General features: G+C 47.3%; 1 long non-coding RNA gene across 1 annotated transcript in view; it reads left to right on the top strand.

Annotated features, from left to right (window-relative positions):
• The first annotated feature begins 1624 nt into the window (after positions 1-1624).
• LOC142896876 (uncharacterized) overlaps positions 1625-18920 on the top strand; it is a 267438-nt gene continuing 250142 nt past the window's right edge. Inside the window, exon 1 of the long non-coding RNA XR_012928395.1 lies at positions 1625-1678. This is a non-coding gene — a long non-coding RNA (uncharacterized LOC142896876). The remainder of the gene's footprint in view (positions 1679-18920) is intronic.

Below are 18920 nucleotides of genomic sequence, written 5' to 3'. Positions count from 1 at the left end.
AAAGAAAAAAAAGTTTGTGTCTGCTAAAAGAGTGGACACAGGAAGCCGCAGCTTCCCACACACAGCAGAAGTCGAGAGACAAAAGATGGCAGAGCAGCCACAGCGACTTCCCGCCGAGCGATGGAAAAAACCCACATGAGCAGAACTGACAATAAAAAAAAAATAGAATCGATAGGAGCGCTTCACATTTCCTCCCCGCATTGACAGATTATTTCATGGATCGCAGCAAAACAAAACGGAGGCTCATTCGGCAGGAAAGGGGAAGCGGCGCCGATCCCCTTCGCCAATATGTTCTTTTGATTACTTTAAAGCCGCGCCGCTGTTTAAGCTTTTTGTCGGGAGGAGAATTAGACGGAGGAGGAGGAGGAGGAGGAAGAAAGGGGAGGCGGGGGAGGCGGGGGAGGCCTGGGAAACGCTGCGTTCTGACATAGTGCGAACGCCAAGGAGGAGACGGGCAGACGGGGAGAGTCACATAATCCGAGTCATTATCGGACGCAAATGAACAGAGAGTGCAACCATCTCCGACGAACAAAGTGATTTCACAGATCACTGATGCCCTTTTCTGCAGGATGGCAAATTAATGGCGCCACTATATATTTTTTTCCGCCGCTGTCGCTTGCCAAGCCTCCCGAGTGCAATAACGCCGAGCGCGAGGCCTCCACCGCCGCCGTCGCAGAGGGGGAAAATCGTTTTCCAACTCCGACCCGGACGTGCAGCGACAAAAGGGGTTGGGGGGGGGGGGGGCAGGGAACTGATAATGGCTTCCACTTAATTGTAAATTAACAGAATCTAGTTAATAGGATTCTGTTAATTCAAGATTTATTCCCCGATTGATTCATTCATTCTTTCTGCAGCGTGCGTTAAAATGATGTTGGGGGATAATTAGCACTCGGCTTAGATGGCAAAGAATTGAACGCGCGCGCCATTAATCAAGCTGACAATCTTTAAACTCGCCCGCCGCCAAGCACAGTTCAGCCTCAGCTGCTGCTGCTGCTGCTGCTGCTGCTGCTGCTGCTGCTGCAGCCTCGTCGTTGCGAGTGGGTATTTATCCGTGATACACCTGTGCGTCGATGTAGTTTGTAAAATCCTCCCCGAGAGAAATGATGCTCATAATCATACACGTTAATCTAATCGTATTCATCATATATTTCTCAGCCTTCGGCCATCATGTTTCTCTGTTTCCATGTGGCCAAAACATTTTTATAGGCCTCTTGTAAACGGTACCGCTGACCTGCTTTGGATCCGTTTTGTTTGTTGCTCAGCCAAGTGTTTGAATCTATAGAGGAACATCAGAGAGGAGGGAGGAGGGAGGGGAGCTGATCATTGTCCTGTCGCTGCCAGAAGAAGGGCAAAGAGGAGATTTCTTGGATGAGGCGAAATAGGAGGTGAGGTGAGCTGGTGCGAGAGGAGAGGTTCGCAGAAGAAGAGGGTGAGGAGATGGAGGAGGAGGAAGAAGAGGGAGATGGAGGAGGAGGGAGATGGAAAAGCAGGTGGAGGATTAGAATGATGTTGAGGAGGAGGAGCAGGAGGATGAAGGAGCGGGGGGAGGAGGAAGATGGAGGAGGAGGAAGAGGATGATGAGGAGAAGGAAGTAGGGGAGGAAGAGGAGCAGCATGAAGATGATGAGGAGGAGGAGGAGGAGGAGGAGGAGGAGGAGGAAGGGGATGAGGAGGAAGAGGTGGAGAATGATGAGGAGGAGGAGGAAGAGGATGATGATGATGAAGAGGAGGAAGAGTTGGAGAATGAGGAGGAGGAGGAGGAGGATAATGATGATGAGGATGATGAAGAGTAGGACTGGTGTCAGTACAGTCAGTGTGGTGCTGCTCACTCCTGGCTCCTCACAGCTCACTCACTCTGCGTCCCAGCCGCTCTCCCCTCCAGACTCTGATCTTCCTCAGCGTTGCCAGGCTGCCACACTGAATCACACTTTGTTTTTGTTTGCTCGCGCCGGCAGCCAATCCGGTGGTGTCTGCAGGGGCAACAGGTAACCGAGTCAGGGAAATGTTTTTGAGCATCGGCGCTGCCTCGGAAAATACCAGCCGCTTCTGATCTCCTAGAAAAAAGGAGACACAAACGGTTTTCTGGGGGAAAGGTGCTAAAAGAAAAACGCCTGTGTCTGCATTTTAAAAGAAGAAAAAACATCCCACAAAAACTCAAACGCAGTGCTGGGACTGGCTCGGTATTTTGGGGGTGAAGCTGATTGGCTGTGACCTTTGTAGCCTCCTGCAGGCGGCAGTACTTTTAATCAGCCTTATATTTATCTAGAATTCCCTAATTAGTCACCTGTTCATGGCTGAAGAGTCACAAGCTTTTTACGTTCTTTTTTACTGTCGTCGTTTGTTTTTCTTTCTGTTGTTCCCTCGTTGTCTGAATCCAAATAACTCCGTTGGTCTCTGGACCTTCTTGCCCCTGAATCCACAGTAATTTTGTCCCAACATGCTTTTTTTATCGTCATTGAAAAAAAATATAGATATATTTTTGTCAAGCCTGTTGTTGGAACTTGGGATTCAACCGCGTCCCTGCCTTGCTGAGGCTCCTAGCCTTGGTACGACCAGGTCCAACAGGTCCAAGAGGGAACAATTCTGATTGGTCCCCTCAAACGTGACGTGCAGAAGGTTCCCACGGTCCAAACTTCCAGGTTTTGCCCCCTCTTACCAAAAGCCTCCTATCAGCTACTGATCAGGCAGATTGGTTACATGGATCCAAAGGATTCTGGCAACAGCCCTCCAGCTGGCGCGACAGCCCGGTTACATCAGCGTACCTGCTTGTTGGGTTTTAGCGGTGAGATGAAACACTCTAACTACGCGTTCCCTCTCCTCATTAAGCAAGACTCTCATTTAGTCTTGACAGAAGCCAAAATATTAGAAACAACATCTTGCGGATTTGTAGTTCCAAAGGCTCGTGTTTGTCAAGATTCCAGGATTTTGTTTTTTCTTTTTCCTCGGGACTCGTCGCCAAGAAATAGGTTTGTGCAAAAAAATCTAAAAAAAAAAAAAAAATGTGTTTTAAGGAAGCAGATGTTTTTGCCACTTCTGATTAGCTTTGTCTTCCCATTTTGAGCTAATCTTTGGCTCCATAGGTTCACATTTGATATGATGGGAAAGTGGAAGAATAAATAGATCAATTCTGTTATGGTGAGATGTACTTAGGAGTTAAGCTGGGGAGCACAAGGAGCCAGCGACGATCAAATCCAAGCAGGGACGATGTTTATTTCACTCAGAAATGACAAGAGATGACTGAGAGGAGGTTTGAAGGCCACTGGCGAGCAGCTGGGAGAGGAAACAGGAAGTGGAGGAGCAGGAGGAGGAGGTCGCTGCAGCCTAAAGTTGAGTGCCCTCCGCAAAAGACTGTCAGTTAGATGCGTGGCAGGAGACCCACGAACCCCGTCATCATCATCATCATCACCATCATCATCATCGCCATCGGATGATGATGTGATCTGGCTCGGAGACGGCGTGATTAAAAGCGGGAGTGCGAGCCGAGCTGCAGTCTGCCGCAGGAGCCGCTGCCAGTCTGCTTAATTCTCCCAGTATCTTCCCAGCGTGGAATCAGTCACGCACACCTCGCTGCTCGTGCCAGGCTGCCATAATGTGTGTGTGTGCGTGTGTGTGTGCGTGTGTGTGTATGCGCCTGGCACTAAGGGTCGTCTGAAGGTCGACTGTGTGAAAAAGTTTCCCGCTAATAAATGTCTTCAGTCCTTTGTTACTTCTGGCTCTCTTTACTGCAATGTTTCGTACCAGTTACAGCCTAAATCTTTATTGTTAAGGTCGGTGTTATTGTTGCTAGAAGCAGGAGGTCCGGTTCTGACAAGCACCAAACCGTAAGTCAGTCTGACGCCGGCACTCACTGAGAGTGAGACAATGAAATAAGGAAGAGTCCCGTGCCAAACCAAGAATGCAAAGTTGTCCTGTGTCCAGGTGTCATCCAGATTAGGCTCTATTTACTCTCGTGTATAGCTAATCACAGCAATTACTACTGGTGACCTCTGGAGATTCGGCCTTTTGTGATGTCACAAAGGGCACGCATACCCTCACTCCACCCCCTGGGGTTCGTGACCACGCCTCCAGCCAGGTGTCGACGCTGCCCCTCCCACCGTCTTTCTTCCCCTTTCAAACCTGTGGAAGCTTTAACGAAGAGTCGAATGTATTTCAGCAGGCAGCTAAACTCAACCCTTGGTGATGTCACAAAGTGTACTGATACCTTATAGGTACCTCTTCCAGCTAAAGAAAAGTTTTTGTTAGCTAAAAATAAAGCATGATACTTAAAGCAGAGACAACAGCTAAATAGAACAGAAGCAGGGAGTTAAAATGCTGCTTTTATACAGCAGGTTATAAACAGAGAGCTGAAAATGGATGTAATGCGGGGCCGTTAATAACCGCGCGTTCAGGTGGTCGGGACTTTGATTGCACTTTGCTGATTAATGCGTTTGCGTCTCTAATTAGAGCATTACGAGTCTGCACACAGACATCGGGCCTTGCGGAATCGCCCAAATCATTTTTCTCCTGTGTGTTTTTCGGAGGTACAAACGAAAACGGGGACAATAAATCAGCCATTTTCAATCACACCATCAGACGCTGGGCTCATTTGCAGCAAGGCAACCAATCACACCAATCATTGTTTTTATTGTTTTATGCCCTTCACTCGTTTTTGCTTATTTCTGTCTTTATCGCTCTCGCATTTCTCATTGTTGTTTTCTTTCAGTTTGGATTTTCTTTTTTTTTTTTCTTGTTCTTTTCAAAGATTCCATCCATGCAAACTTCAGTGTCGAGTGTCCAGGGACCAACACTGGCGCCTCACCAAGGGCCCGTTCTCCGATATCTCTGCCTCTCTGTGGTGATCTCTTTTCTTTTCTTTTAGCAAATTTTCAGCCTGTATCCACGTCGCATTTGCACTCCAATGACACGGCAAAAGAGACATTAGCCAAAGCAGCCTCAAGTGTTCAAGTGTTCACTGCTGCATGAAGAAAAATTGCTGCGTCTGATTTGGGGCGGCTTGAAAGATTTGACCAGTGGAGCCTTTTTCTCCAGAATTTTGGGGCGCAATTGCAATTTTACCTCAGTAGAGGTACTGTAAGGCGGTGACTCGGTTTCCTACCTTATGTTTTACAGTCCTGACCTTTTGGTTCTGAAGAAATTCAGGTTAGCGACGAACCGAAGCAGCTTTTCCCACCAGAGCCTGGAGCCAAACGGTGACTGTGTTTTGTCTTGACGGAGCAGAGAAGATTTTCCCAGGCATTTTCCACCAAAAAATAGTTTTATCAATCGGTTCGCTGTGCTTATACAGTCCGCCTGCTGCTATTACGAAATAGATTTTGCATTCAACACCGTCAGCACATCGGAAAATCACAAATGGTGTGATGCAATCAGTGAAATACAGAGAAGAACGCGTGCGCGTGGTGAGAAAATGCCAGGGCAGGGGATGAGGGTTTCTGCAAGTGGCTGCAAATAGAGGGTTAAATCTGACCATTCCTCGAGATGTTCGAAGTTCTTTTTTTCAGAGCGATTTGTGATGCCAAAGCTGCTCCGCCGGAGTCTGGCACGTAAGAGATAAAGATCTGAAAATGATGTGGGTCCTCAGGGCAGCGAGGAAGAAAGTGTTGGCCAGTGCCAGCAGGGTCGGACTTCAGCGTGGCGGGGAGAAAAAAAAAAGAAAAGAGTTCCTCTTTCGCGGCTGAGAAATCCCAAAAACACATTTGCAAAATCGTTTTAATGGCTTTGGGTTCAAAGAAAACGTAGATATGAAAGGACGTGAGGATCGCGGCGACGAGCCGATCCGTGAGTGACAAAACAATGTCGTTTTTTTCAAAGACTTTGCAGAGCAGCGACACACGTTTGATCACGCCTGGAGCTGCAGCAGCTGCTGGAGCCGCAAGATCACGTCAGCGTTTCAACGTCTCGTCAGGCACGTGCACATATTCATATTCATTTGAACGTTTTTTTTTTTTTTTTTTTTTCTAAAACAAGTCAGTCCCTTTTAAAACGTGGAGCGGCAAAACCGCTTGATTTTTTTATTTCCCTGACCTGGTCTCCACTTTGCTGTCAGATTAAAGGTGATGGTGTTCAACTGAAGGTCTGACAGCCAGATAAAGTACGCGGCAACTTTTTTTTTTTTTTTTTTTTTTCCTGAAAGCGAAAACGGAGCAGATTGACCATGTTGAAATCTTCTGATTGTACTTGCATCAGATCCTTTCGACAACGAATTTCAAACGGCGGACGGCGGCGGGCGGCGCTGACGACTTTAGGCTACCAGCTCCCTTTGGTGTGCGTGCGTGTCTTTGATATCGGAGGCGCCGCGGCTCAACTTTTGTCAGCGCTGAGCCATCGGACTGCCGCTCACGAGGAGGAGGAGGAGGAGGAGGAGGACGCTGGCACGGCCCCTGCACCTTTTTGTTCCTGCTCGTCTGAAGAAAGACAGAAAAAAAAAAAGAAATGCTAGCAGATGTTGCTTTTTAGCATATTATCTTGCTAGCTGTGTGGAGCTTAACCTCCCTAAAAAGCAATCCAGCCTCCGCGCAGGCTAGAATAACATTAGAAACAAAAAAACTAACTGCGGCATTTATCTTGATAAAACAGTCTCTTTTTTTCTTTATTTATTTCTCTCCAAAGCCGTTCAGCCTCGTCTCGGCGAAAGGCTGATTAATTCTTTGAACCTTGTTTAAGATTTTTCGCCCGCAGGCTCTCAAGATGACTTTAATCCTCCGTCTTTAGTCTCTCCGCAAAAAACCCAAAACAAAAAGGGGGCTGATTTGCAGCCCGTTTGAGGCGCAATCCTCCTAATCAGCCACACGTTGCCAGTAAAGCGTCTCGGCCTTCGACCGGCAGAGTCTGAAAAGAACGCTCCAGTCGTTGTCCTCCAAATGTCTAGCATGTGCTGCTGCCATTGATTTCGCCGGTCCTGATCCTACCCACACTGGCCAAAGGACAATAACATGAAAAAACAAAGGGTTGAAGTCATTGTCACAATGCGGAGGCGACACTGAGCCGGGATTGAGCTCCGGGTGATTAGCTCGGGCTAATTATGTCTGCGCTATTTCCCATCTCAACCATCAAAAGCAAATTCCTTCCGCAAATGTGCGTCACAGAGTCGGGTCGCTGGCTGGTCTAACGGGAGAAAACACCCGGTTGTTGGCTGAAGGACTTGGAGGAAGGAGCGAAGGACGTCTCAGACATGCTGGGAGGTTCCTCTTGTTCGGCCATTGTGTGTAGGGAGTCGAGGCTCAGATGGCTGAAGCATGAGAGCCTCTTCATTGTAAGCAGGAAAAATGTATCTGCCTTTTTTTTTTTTTTTCCTTTTGAAATGAACATGTTCCATGATTTCATACTAGCACAGAAACATCTGCCTGAAAATTTAACACGAATACCAACTCAATGGCTAAATCAGTTCCCTTCATTTTAAATACAGCTCAGCCAGAGGAAATGACCTCTACAATCTGCAATCGTTTTTTTTTTTGGAACTAGACGCCATTTTCACGTTAAAGGGAGAGCGTAAAAACCGCTGCAGGCTTTTTCAAGGTGGACGTCAGGTTTAGGTAAAGTCTCCAGTGCTAGTGGCTAGCCACGTAGCGGCCGCATACAGCTGAAGTCACTCATCTGCAGCAACCTTGCTAAACTAGCACTAAAACCTTTGGAACTTTTGGCTAAAATTTGGCCCAGGTTTCGCCCTCCACCCCTGCAGACTGCAGCCTCTTTGTGACGTAATTGCGAAAAACAACGTTTTCAGAATTGTCGGGTGCGGCGGCGTGCCGGGTTGCGGCTGCGTGTGGCGTTTCATAAATTAAAAACAGGGCACAAACTGGTTGAATGCATTAATGCCCAGGGGTTCGGGTCAACAGGCGACCTTATTAGACTGCGGACCTGCAGGGACGGCCTCCTGTCGGGACGCCGAGGGCGTGCGCGGCATATTGCGATGCTTATTTGTGTTCTTACACGCACTTTGCCGCCGTAAGCCCACGGCACGTGGCGGACAACGACTCTCGTGTTGATATGTACATGCCACATCCTGCAGATGTCACAGGGGCAGCGAAAATAAATAATGCACAAGTCTCTCGACTCTCAGAAACAAGTGGAGGAGGAGGAGGAGGAGGAGGAGGAGGAGGAAGAGAGGACAAAAGTCTGGAACTACGGCTCGAGGTTTCTCCTTAGATGTGCAAAAAGTAGAGGACAGACTTTACAGAAAAAGACTTGCAGAGTACAGCAGCTGAGGCTGATCTGCGAGAACAGAACATGGGGAATCATTTCAACCTGCCTTCCTAATTATTTCATGTACTGGATCTTTCTTTTAAATTCACTTTTTTTTTTTTTTTTAAATGAGGCAAAGTTAAACACAAACATAGTTATTGCTTATTTCAAGATGTTTTACCGATTGGCACGTCCATTTTCTGTATGTGTTTGCAATTTGCATGCATCTTTTTTTTCTACTCTTTTTTTGTATTTCCTTCTTGTCCTACGGCGCCGCCTCGGCTGCGGCGTGTTTAACATGTTGGCTTCAACGTTTACAGTACAATGAAATTTAGATGAGTCAACCTGGCCGCTTGATTTTTGCACTTGTTGTGCCAACGCTTGTGCTCGCGGGGAGAAGATCCCCCCGCCGCTTATATAATATGGACGATGCCGGCAGCACCACACAAACACGCGAGCAGAAATAAAAAATATATGTTTTTTATCACTGAAGCCATCTTTTTTTTTTTTTTTTTGAAAGCATTCTATAATTCATTGCCTCACTCTTGCAACAGCAGAGCCTCTTTTTTTTTATTTTTAGTGTAGCGTCATGGTATAAAAGCTACATGTCTGATAGAAAAAAAGCAGTGAGTGCGGTGAAACATCGACATGCTGAAAAACAGACAGTAGCCGAGTGGCCAGCAAGAGTGAACTTGGCCTTCTCATCCCACAGCCTTACAGTCGTTTAGTCAAACCTGTGTGGTATATTGCATTTAAGCCGGAAGTCTGGTTTCAGTCTGACTTTGCAAAGAAGTAAATTAAAGGCAGTTGTCACTTAAAAACGTGTTTGTTTGTTTTTCCTGTAAGAGGATAAAAAAAAAAAGAAAATCCTGCGTTTGCCTGAATCGCCTCTGCTGAGTCTCTCCGGCTTCGGGTGCCGCAGGAGGTGAACGCACGCAATTACAAAGGATCAAGGTCTGAGATGTATGAAAAAGAAAAGAAAACGAATGCAATCAGTAGAACGAACCTCACCCAAGGCTCGACAGCTTGATTCTTCCTCTCTTTTCTTTTTTTTTGACATAATTCGCCGTCTGCAATCTGTTTGCTTTCCACTCTTTTCTTATCACTTGTTTTTTTGGTAATTGATCACAGTTATAGTTGTTGTTCTTTGCAGAAAATAATAAGATTTTGCTTTTTCTTTTCAGTTCAAGAGCGTCGAAGAGCAGAAAAACAAAATGACGCAAATGTTTTTCTGAATATGGGACCTTGAAAATTTCGAATTGCTGTAACTTGAAACTCTCCGTTTTTTTTGTGCAGTTTTACTTCCACCAAATGCTTACACTCAGTCTCGCCTTTAACATTTCAGAGCCGTCGAAGGACTTTGCAAACTTCAATCTGGAGCTTTAACTGTAACTGCCTGCTCTCCTGTAACCTTGACAGTCCTTTAACAGAGTAAAAGTGTAATTATCAGGAAGTATTAAGTTGTGTTGATGTTTATGTTGATCAGAAATATAGCACCAGCCTGTGACAACAGGGTCAAACCTCAAATCTGCTAAAGTGCTTTTGGTAGAAATACAAAAGTGTTTCTGTTTCTATAAAATGGATGTAAATCGCTGCTGTAAATCAACATCACAGCCTCTTTAACGTCAAAGTACAAGGCCAACGAGGCCAAAATAAGCTTCTCGGCATGGAGCAGTTTGACAACTCGGAGCTCATTGTGCGACTGAAACCCTGTAATTTCTCTCTCTTTTTTTCCTTGACATATAATAGACAACTTGACACCGTCGGTGGGAAACGCTCGGTGTTTATCAACGTGCTTGTAAGCCGGCCATTCAGAAGAATCGGGGTGAATCAGGCCGAGTGGATTCTCAAGGATGGAATCCATTGTGTTGTGTTTTCATTGGAGCGCTCCATTGTGACAGAACTTTTGTTTCGCCGAGCTCAAGGTTTAAGAGGTTTCTTTTGTGTGTCCCCCCCCGGTGCACTTTGCCTGCGTTGTACGCCCACACTGTCTGCAGGGGCTGTTGGCAACAATGACAATTTTTTTTAATGCATGCATACACATTTACATATATATACATATATTTGTATATAGGTTTTGAAAGGAGTGGAAATTCAGTACCACTTTCATAACAATAGACAGATGCAAAACAAAAGAAAGCCAAGGTGCTTAAACTGGTACATCTGAAAAGTCCATAAATCCTACATCATGTGGAGAGTCCTTGGATCAGATTTGTTCCTGCCAGTTTAACCAGTCTGGGGGCTTCCTATTGGTTTACAGAGTGTTTCTTTATTTAACTGTTGCTAAAAAAAAAAAAAAAAAAAGACAGCAGTAAATTTAATGCATGAAGCATCTGTTATGGATCTGCAGAGAGGGGGCGTGGACAGACATATAAATCACTGGAAACAAATGGCTGGAAATGAACGTGCACCTCCTCGCTGCTGTTTGAACTCTAAAGTTGCAGTGTTTCAGCCGCAGCAGTCGAGTCTCATCTTGTGTGGTTGCAGCCAGCAGCAGCAGTCTGTCTTTCTCCAGCATCCTTCTGAGCTGCAGTGTTGCACATCTGCGGTGCCCCGGGAGAGCTCGGCTAATGATTCTGCCATGGACCCCCGAGGCCTCCGCGCTGCTGGTGATGCTGCTGCTGCTGCTGCTGCTGTATTGGTGGTGGCATTCGTGATGCTGCTGATGCTGCTGATGTTGCTGCTGCTGCTGCTGCTGCTGCTGTATTGGTGGTGGCATTCGTGATGCTGCTGATGCTGCTGCTGCTACTGCTGCTACTGCTGCTGCTGCTACTGCTGCTGCTGCTGCTGCTGCTGCTGCTGCTGCTGCTGCTGCTCCTCTCATCCTAAATCTTGATGAGCTCACGCTCTTCATGACGTCACTTCTCATCGATACTTCGTCATCATCCAGGTCTGGCTCCCCCCCAGGCGAGCCGTCTCTTCTGTTTAACTACACCGCGGCGATATATTCAGGCGGCAGCGGTGGCACAATGTTTGGACCCGGCGCGGCCACACTGACATGAATGCGAAGTGAAAACGCTGCCAGTCGGAGCCGTGTGGCTGTTAAACTGCTCGGTTGACCCTCTTGGCTGCGGCTCCTCTCCCCCCGCTTTGATGAAAGTGGAGCCCGGCCAAGCCGGCTGGAGTATCTCGCCTTCAGCACCTGGCTGTCACAGCGCTGATGACTCTCTCTCTCGCTCACTCTCTCGCTCTCTCTCCCCCCTCCCAGCGCTCACAGCTTAAGATGTCTTGCCATCTTTCTCCTGGGCGGCGCAGAGGGCATAACAGTCGCTCAGGAGGAGAAAGTTGGAGAGGAGAGCGGAAGGCGACCGAGCAAAGCTTTGACACAATGAGGCCTCTCCTCTCAGGCCGACCGACGGGGGGTGGCGATGATGCGCTTTTTTCCGCTCTCTGTTTGTGCACTTTGGTCCACGGAGGTCTCGGCACGACAAAGAGAAGAGCAGAAATGCAAAATGTCCGTATTTTATCTCTCCTCCCACACAGAGTTGGGGATTTACTTTAATACATGACTGGGTGCTGCCAGAGAGAAGGTCATAGAGAAGAAAAAATGAATCTTTTTCCAAAAAACTGATATTGTTGCTTCTTCTCATTTCTTTGTAAAGACTCTCATGCCTTATCACCAGTTTGGAACTATTTTTTAGTGCGGCACTGGCACGAGAAAACACAGGGTTTTCTTGAATTGCTTCTTCTCTTCTCGAATCCCAACCGACCATTTGTCAGGGGGAAAAAAATGCCACTTCCTGTCCGTCCAGACCGAGCCCAGCCCAGCCGAGCGCCACTCCGATCCCCTCCCCGGCAGGACGACTGTCCGCCCTTCACGAGTGATCGCGCAATTAACACAAAACACAACTTTATCTTGTCCTTGTCACCGCGTTCGATCTTCCTCCGAGGGCCCTCGACAGCAGACGGCAGGATATTGCAGACAAATCCGGGGGCCGCTCCGGCTCGCCGCTGATTTCCTCGTGTTGTGTGTCTGCCGCCAAACTAATCACGGGGATGGATGCGACGTCCTTCAGGCTTGCAGTCAAAACATGGATTGGATGATGGATGGAGAGCGAGGCGGGAGAGACGAGCCATCCTTTAACGGCAGAGGGCTTGTTTGGCGAAGCTCGTCTCCGCCCAGATGATGATTTGGATCTTCGGGAAAACACGTCGGCAGAGTCTTTGAAGCTGCAGCCTGAAGCAGGAGAGAAGTGCAAATAATCCTGAAATGCTCCTTTTTGTGGTTGGGTGGTTGTGTGGTGCAAAACATATAATTTCGCCCTATGCTTTTATTTCTTTCTTTCTTTCTTTTTGTTTTTTCTGGTCTGTTTCCGCTAATTGTGGTTAAAAAGAAGCGGCATCGAGTGTTTGTGCATCAGGCCGTCCTCCTTCAGCCAGAGATGGAGTGGGATCACGCACACACACACACATAAATAATGCATTGTTTTGAGTTGCAGTCGGCGGAGGGGAGAGAAAAGCAAACACGACGTGTATTAGAAACATTCCCCGTTTGTTCCCGCCGCCTCTCGCAAACACTATTTTTCACACATCTTCCGCTGCACAAGAGGCGTCTGTCGCAGTTGTTGTTGATACCAAACAAGTTCCAGAAAGAGGGTGGGGGGGGCGGGGGGCGCCGTAAAGGAGAAGCATTCGCATACTGGGGGATAAATGACTGGACAAATAGACCTGCTCAGAATTCAGCGAGCAGGCTGCCTCCTCTCGTCCACAGGAGGTGTGCAGAGCCTTGATCTGAATCCACTGGGCCACCTGAGCCACCACTCTGGCTCGGGGGGGCGGGGCTTAGGACCTTCTTAAGTGACACATGCAAACTGCAACAGAAAAAAACTGTTTCCTAAAATGATGGAAAAAGCCTCTACATGACTGCATTGTGAGAAACATTTAGCTGAATTAGGCCATTTATCAACAACTCTAAGCTGGGTGAGCATTTACATTTTGTTTCTTGACCCCAGTAATCTGTGTTGTGGGTCTGAAAACAGCAACACACAAAGTATTTGTTGGGAAATAGTTCTTTAAAAAAAAGTAAAGACATATACCAAAATCAGATGAGCTGCTCAGTTCTTCTTCTTCTTCTTCTTCTTCTTCTTCTTCTGAGGAAGCCATCTCGCCTCTGTAGGTTTGCGGCCATGTTCCCATGAGCTGGTGTCTGGTGGGAGTTGCAGAATGTTGCCGGATGGATCATGCACACATCCACCGTGTTTTCAGCATTAATTCCCTGAAGCCAGAAGTGCCCAGAACTGTTATGATGCACTCAAGGCCTCCTGTCCAATCAGAATGCTCGGGCACAACCAAGTCTTGCATAAAGACAAATGAAAATATATGCGTGAATATCGGTCCAAATACAAATAACTGTCCCGCCAGGCTCAAGCATTCAGACACCAGTCTGGATCTGCGGCGGTGGCGGCGTAATGGACGTGGCTGCGGCTCCCACTCAGTGGTTTATTGCAACATTTGCTGCTTTCTGGAAGGGAAGGGCGTGTCGAGTGGAGGCAAACACACACACACACAAACACACAAGCCCGCTGTTTGAGTCAGATTTGCTCAGTGACCCCCTTCGTAGCGCTAACGTTCATTACTGGCTAATGCAAAACTTTGAAGTCGCCCAGATGGCGCCGCTCGTTATTATTCACGCACGCCGTTCGGGCTTCGCGACCCGTAAATAATCATCCGAACGGCGTCGTTTTCAAAGCTGCATATGGGAGCCGTGCGACCGGTGTCACTTTCACCGGGGCCCCTTTTATGGTGCTGTGTGATGTTGTAGCGTTTGGACCTCCTGCACGCGTCTTAATATTTCACCGGAGGCTTTAACGGCTCCCTGCGTTGTGGATCACAATCGAAAATAAAACACACACACATCAGCAAACAACCTGGTATTTATCCACTGATGAATGCGGCCTAACGTAGCAAAGAAAACACATTATTGTCAAAGGGGTGGAGGGAGGAGAAAAACAGAGAGTGAGACAATAACCGTTAACGCCAGAGAGAATTAGATTTAAAAATTAAAGCTTCCCACCCACGGCGGAAGTGCGTCGTGCGTCATCGCTCTAGATTGTTTCACTTTTAAACACTGGAAAGTCTGCGGCGAGAGCGAAAAAAACAAAACAATAAACATCACGTTGATCTGTAGGAGGCCATTAAGCCGTGATCGCCTCTCGGAGCTGGAAAAACACGTCACACGGCGGCAGCACACAAAGACATTTTACACGAGCGGCAAAATACCTGATGCTGCACCGCGGACGGGGATTGCAGCTCTCTGACGTGATTCCAGGCTCGTGTTTCAGTTGATGATGATGTTGGGTCTTTTTTTTTTTTCAGGCTTGAAACGTCGACACTCATCCCCAAAGACGTCGGCGGGGGCCTTGGCTGCCGGCAAGAGAGCGGGGACCCGGACAAATTGGATGCAATGAATGTAAAATAGGAGGATATGAGGAAGTTAAGCGCCCTCATCATATATTCATATGCGGGTCTTAAAACAGAGGCGCCTGCTAAAGAGTGAGTTGAATTCTGCAGAATCCTGGAGGGCTTTTTTTTTTTTTTTTTTTTTTTTTTTTTCACATAAATCCACAACCTTTCTTTATTGGCCCTGCTAGAAGAGAGTGGATGTGTGGAAGCTGCTTTTTTTTTTTTTTTTGAGGGTATAGGTTGATAGCAAGCACTTACTCCTTATCAAGGCTCATTGGTCATGCAATCCACTCTCAGCTTATCTTCCCCAGCCCCCTTAAATGGATTACTGATATATCAATTATATTTGGGGGTGGCGCGCTGAGCTTATCGGCCGCTGCAAATTTTCCAGCCGGGCGAGTGATATTTCAGCGTTCTTCAGCAAAGTCTTTTGGATGAATTTCAAAAAAAAAAAAGAAGGCATTTGGTATGCAGGTGGGGTTGTTAATACGGTTACACCTCAGGAATCAGAGCTGCTGATCCAGACTGATCACAGCTCAGGGCAGAGCTCTAGCGGAGCAGAAAGAAAAAAAACCCATCCATCCTTTCATAGAGTGCAATTATGTGAAGGACAATAATTTAAAAATGCAAATCCGCTTTCAATGTCTCGCCACACTCTCTCCTTCCTACTCGTAGCTGGAGCGGAGGCGTCTTGCGTTTGTAAAGCCGCACACACCTGCAGCTATTTAAGTTCAAACAGTCAAATCAATTTCGAGTCTGAGTCGCTCACGATTCACGGCTGAAATCTGCCTCATCCGTCTTGATAACCTCCAGCAGAAAGCAGTTTTTTTTTTTTTTTTCACTGTTCCCACTGTCCCTCGACCTACCGTGGACTCTAGAAGCTATCAGCTACCTGCCTCTGCCTCTACCTCTCTACCGCCAGCAGCAGATTGAGAAGCTGCTGCTCCAAACTACTCTGCAATTTAAATTAAAACAAAGAAGAAGAAACTCAGTGAAAGTTGTTGCAGAATCAGGATGCTGTGACAGATGACAGACGGGCGTTTCAGCCAAGCACTTTCTACTTTACTGATGAAAACGAGGGGTGAAGAAAAGTGTTGAATCTTCCCCGCCGTTTAAAATAAAAATAACAACAACAAAAAAAAAAACACGTGTGTAAGGACTCGGCACCGAGCAGCGATCTCATCGCGCTGATGAGGCCCATGTGATGAACCGATCCAGTCAGGCGGTGAACCAGCTCCGCATCCAACATTTCATTGTATACCAAATTAATCTGTTTTGCTTTCCGGCTCACAGAATATCTCCGTTCATTACGTCCGACCATCTGCTCCATGAAAACGGCGCCGCCTGACTTCGGTCCCTTCACTCGACCCGTCAGCGTCACAGCCACACGCTGCGATTCCATCACGGCTGATTTTGCTCAAGTCAAGCTCAAAAGGTATTGGTGTTGCGCTGCCGGCCGGGTGAAAACACCTGGGACAGGTCGGCGGGTCCAGTCACAGGCTAACACCCTTTTCTTTTTTTCTCTCCCTCTCTCTCGGGTGTGGGAAAGGTCGCCGGTCGCAGTCAAGCCTGGCCAAGTCTCGGGGTCGTGGGAGGAAACAGGGGCATGCGGAGGTAGTGTGTGGCTGTGTCTGTGCGAGAGAGAGAGAGAGGTGTGTGTGTGTGTGTGTGTGTGTGTGTGTGTGTGTGTGTGTGTGTGTGTGTGTGTGTGTGTCAAAGCAAGTTTATTCGTGAAGCCCAATTCCAAAACCACATTAAAGGTCTCAGAGGACTTTGCTTGGCTCACAGCAGCAGCCTGTTCTTGACCCAGTCCAAGAAGAAAGAGGTGAGGATGGTGAGGGGGGGGTGAGCCTCTGGGGGGGGTCCAAAAAAATAATACTAGTGAAGAAGAAAGAGCAAACCTCAATAGAAACAACTCAATGAGGGTTTTTTTCTGCCTCTGACAGCTGGGATACAGTTAGTTTGAAGTTGGAAATTGATCAATAAAAAAAAAAAAGTAAGGAAAAAAAACCTGAGCCGGGATGTTGGCTCGCTGTTTGTAAATCTATATTCCTTCTTTGTGATGCGCGCTAACCGCAAAGCAAAAAGCCCGAGCATGCTTGTGTGATTACACGTCTCCCGCGTAATCACACAAGAGAAAAAAAGAAAGAAAAAGCTAAAAGCTGCTTTGAAATATGAAAAACATCACAGCGATGAACGTCACAATTTCATCATCGTCAGCGTTGTTTTGTTTTTTCCCCAACATTTTTATCGTCCGTCCGCCGTGTGGCCAGTCGGCCTCTGCGACTCCGACCCCAAATCATCGGCTGCCACGCTGAATAGCAAACAGACAGAGAGCCGTTGCAGCCCAATCAATGGGATTGTGAAGAGAACAATGAGCCCGAGTGTGGGCGTAGCCGCGGCCGTCTTGGCTCTTGGTTTTGCAGCCGACAGGTGCAGTGTGGGCAGAGCGGAGGTGAGCTGGAGCACCTCGCTCACTGCTGGAGAGCATAGGACTGCATAGCATAGAACCTGCCAATCTGATTACGGCAGGAGTGTGCAGGTAGGATGCAGAAGTGATCGTTTAGCTTCCCCTGGGATTTTGGCTTCCCGGCTGGAGACGATGGCTGTTCTCGCTGCAGCTGTTTCCACAGTCACTCACAGCGCCAACTACCTTGAGAGTGACTGTGATGATGAATTTGTTTGTTGTTGTTTTTCTTGTTTCCTTTTATGGTTAAATTCTGGTTTTCCACGACAGTTGTTTGCAAAAAAATAAAAGCAATATTTCAAAAAATTTCCACAAAGTGCAATTACAATTTGCAGGCGTTTCCATTGAACGGTGTGAAGCGCACAAGCCGTAATTATCGTATAGTCTCGTCCCGCGAGATTTTACGAGAATTACATTTGCTTTTGTTTGCCGTCATGAATGGTTGTTATATTTTTCTCTTTGATAAAAAATATTCCATCTCCTCCGCCGTCCAAACATAATGCGCCGTTTTCACTTGAAGTGAACTGGTCACGTGACCCCGTACATCACGTCCACTGACGTGTAAATGCATGAAAAACAATTTCCATGACACTTTTGCGATATACCTCTATATCGATATGTCTGAATAACCACCTCACGAGAGTGTCAAAACCTTTTAGCCATGTGTGAGAGGTTTTTCCAAATTTCCATGATCAGTTTTTATTGCGATATTTAAGTTTTCCGCAATTCTAGGGGTAATAGAAACGCAGCTTCTTTCGGCTTTCAGGTCTTCTAGCAACTGACGTCAGTCACAGTTACCGTCGGCTCCACGTGTCCGTCTTCATTTCGCTCCTCGTCGACGCCTCAACCCAAACGTGTTCTTTCGACGCGGTCAAGGGTTTGGCAGTCTGAGCGAACCAGACAGCAGCGAGCGGTTTCATCACTCGCCTCCACCACCACCACCACCACCACCACCGCTGTTACATCTGCTCTCTGAGGCAGACATGTGCACGTGCGGCGGTAGCCCGATAGTTTGCGGGTATTATTCTCATCACACTCTCACACAGTCATCACACCTGTAATGTTCTCTTGTAATGAAAGAAATATCTGCTGCCAGGAAAAAAGGGGGGAGGGGTGAAAAAATAGCCCCTCATCAGGCCGTGTTAGACCCGCAGGAGTTGCCGCAATTATGCAGGCTGTCATGTACAATTCAAGCGCCAGCATGCAAGTGAGGATTGAGCCGGCCTCACACGGCGCCGTAACAAGGTTGCGCCTGTGTGCGTGTGTGTGCGCGCGCGTGTGTGTAATGGAATATGCAAAGGGAGTCTGCCACCGCCGCTGCCTGCTCTTCACCAAAAGCGTGGGATCTTTACACAAATTTGAGGGATTAGCAGCCAAACATATCGATGTAATCACAGCATTAAATGCATTTATTCAGCCGCCCCGCCGACCACTGAGCCACCCCAGAAATGTCTCCTTTCACAGGAACTGGAAGACGACGAGACAACATGACCGGCACTGTTTTTATGTCTCTTTTTTTGTAGTGTAGGCAGGATTGTTTTTCGGTTCCGGAAGAGATCTGCAGTCCTCGTCAGTCCGCCAAAAGGAGGACGCCGTCCCCACAAAGCAGAGCTAATTTGAAATAGAGTGAAGGGGATAAAGGCTGTTTCAATGAGCCGGCAAATGTGATGTATCTGGCCCCGGCGGCTTCGGCGGAGGTCCATCAGCAGCAAATATTAATGCTGTGTTGAGTTGCCCTCCGTGTAGCAAAAGAAAATGTATATATATATATATATATATATATACATATATATTTTGTGTTGGTCAGTGCTGCTAAAATGCTCAGTGTGATGTTTGCAATTGAATTCAGTGAAGACTTGCACAATGATGCCAAA

The sequence above is a fragment of the Nelusetta ayraudi genome, unplaced genomic scaffold (assembly GCF_046127955.1).
Source record: "Nelusetta ayraudi isolate G7.1 ecotype Tasmania unplaced genomic scaffold, CSIRO-AGI_Nayr_v1 ptg000057l, whole genome shotgun sequence".
Classification (NCBI taxonomy): domain Eukaryota; kingdom Metazoa; phylum Chordata; class Actinopteri; order Tetraodontiformes; family Monacanthidae; genus Nelusetta; species Nelusetta ayraudi.
This window is presented reverse-complemented; position numbering and strand designations above follow the sequence as displayed.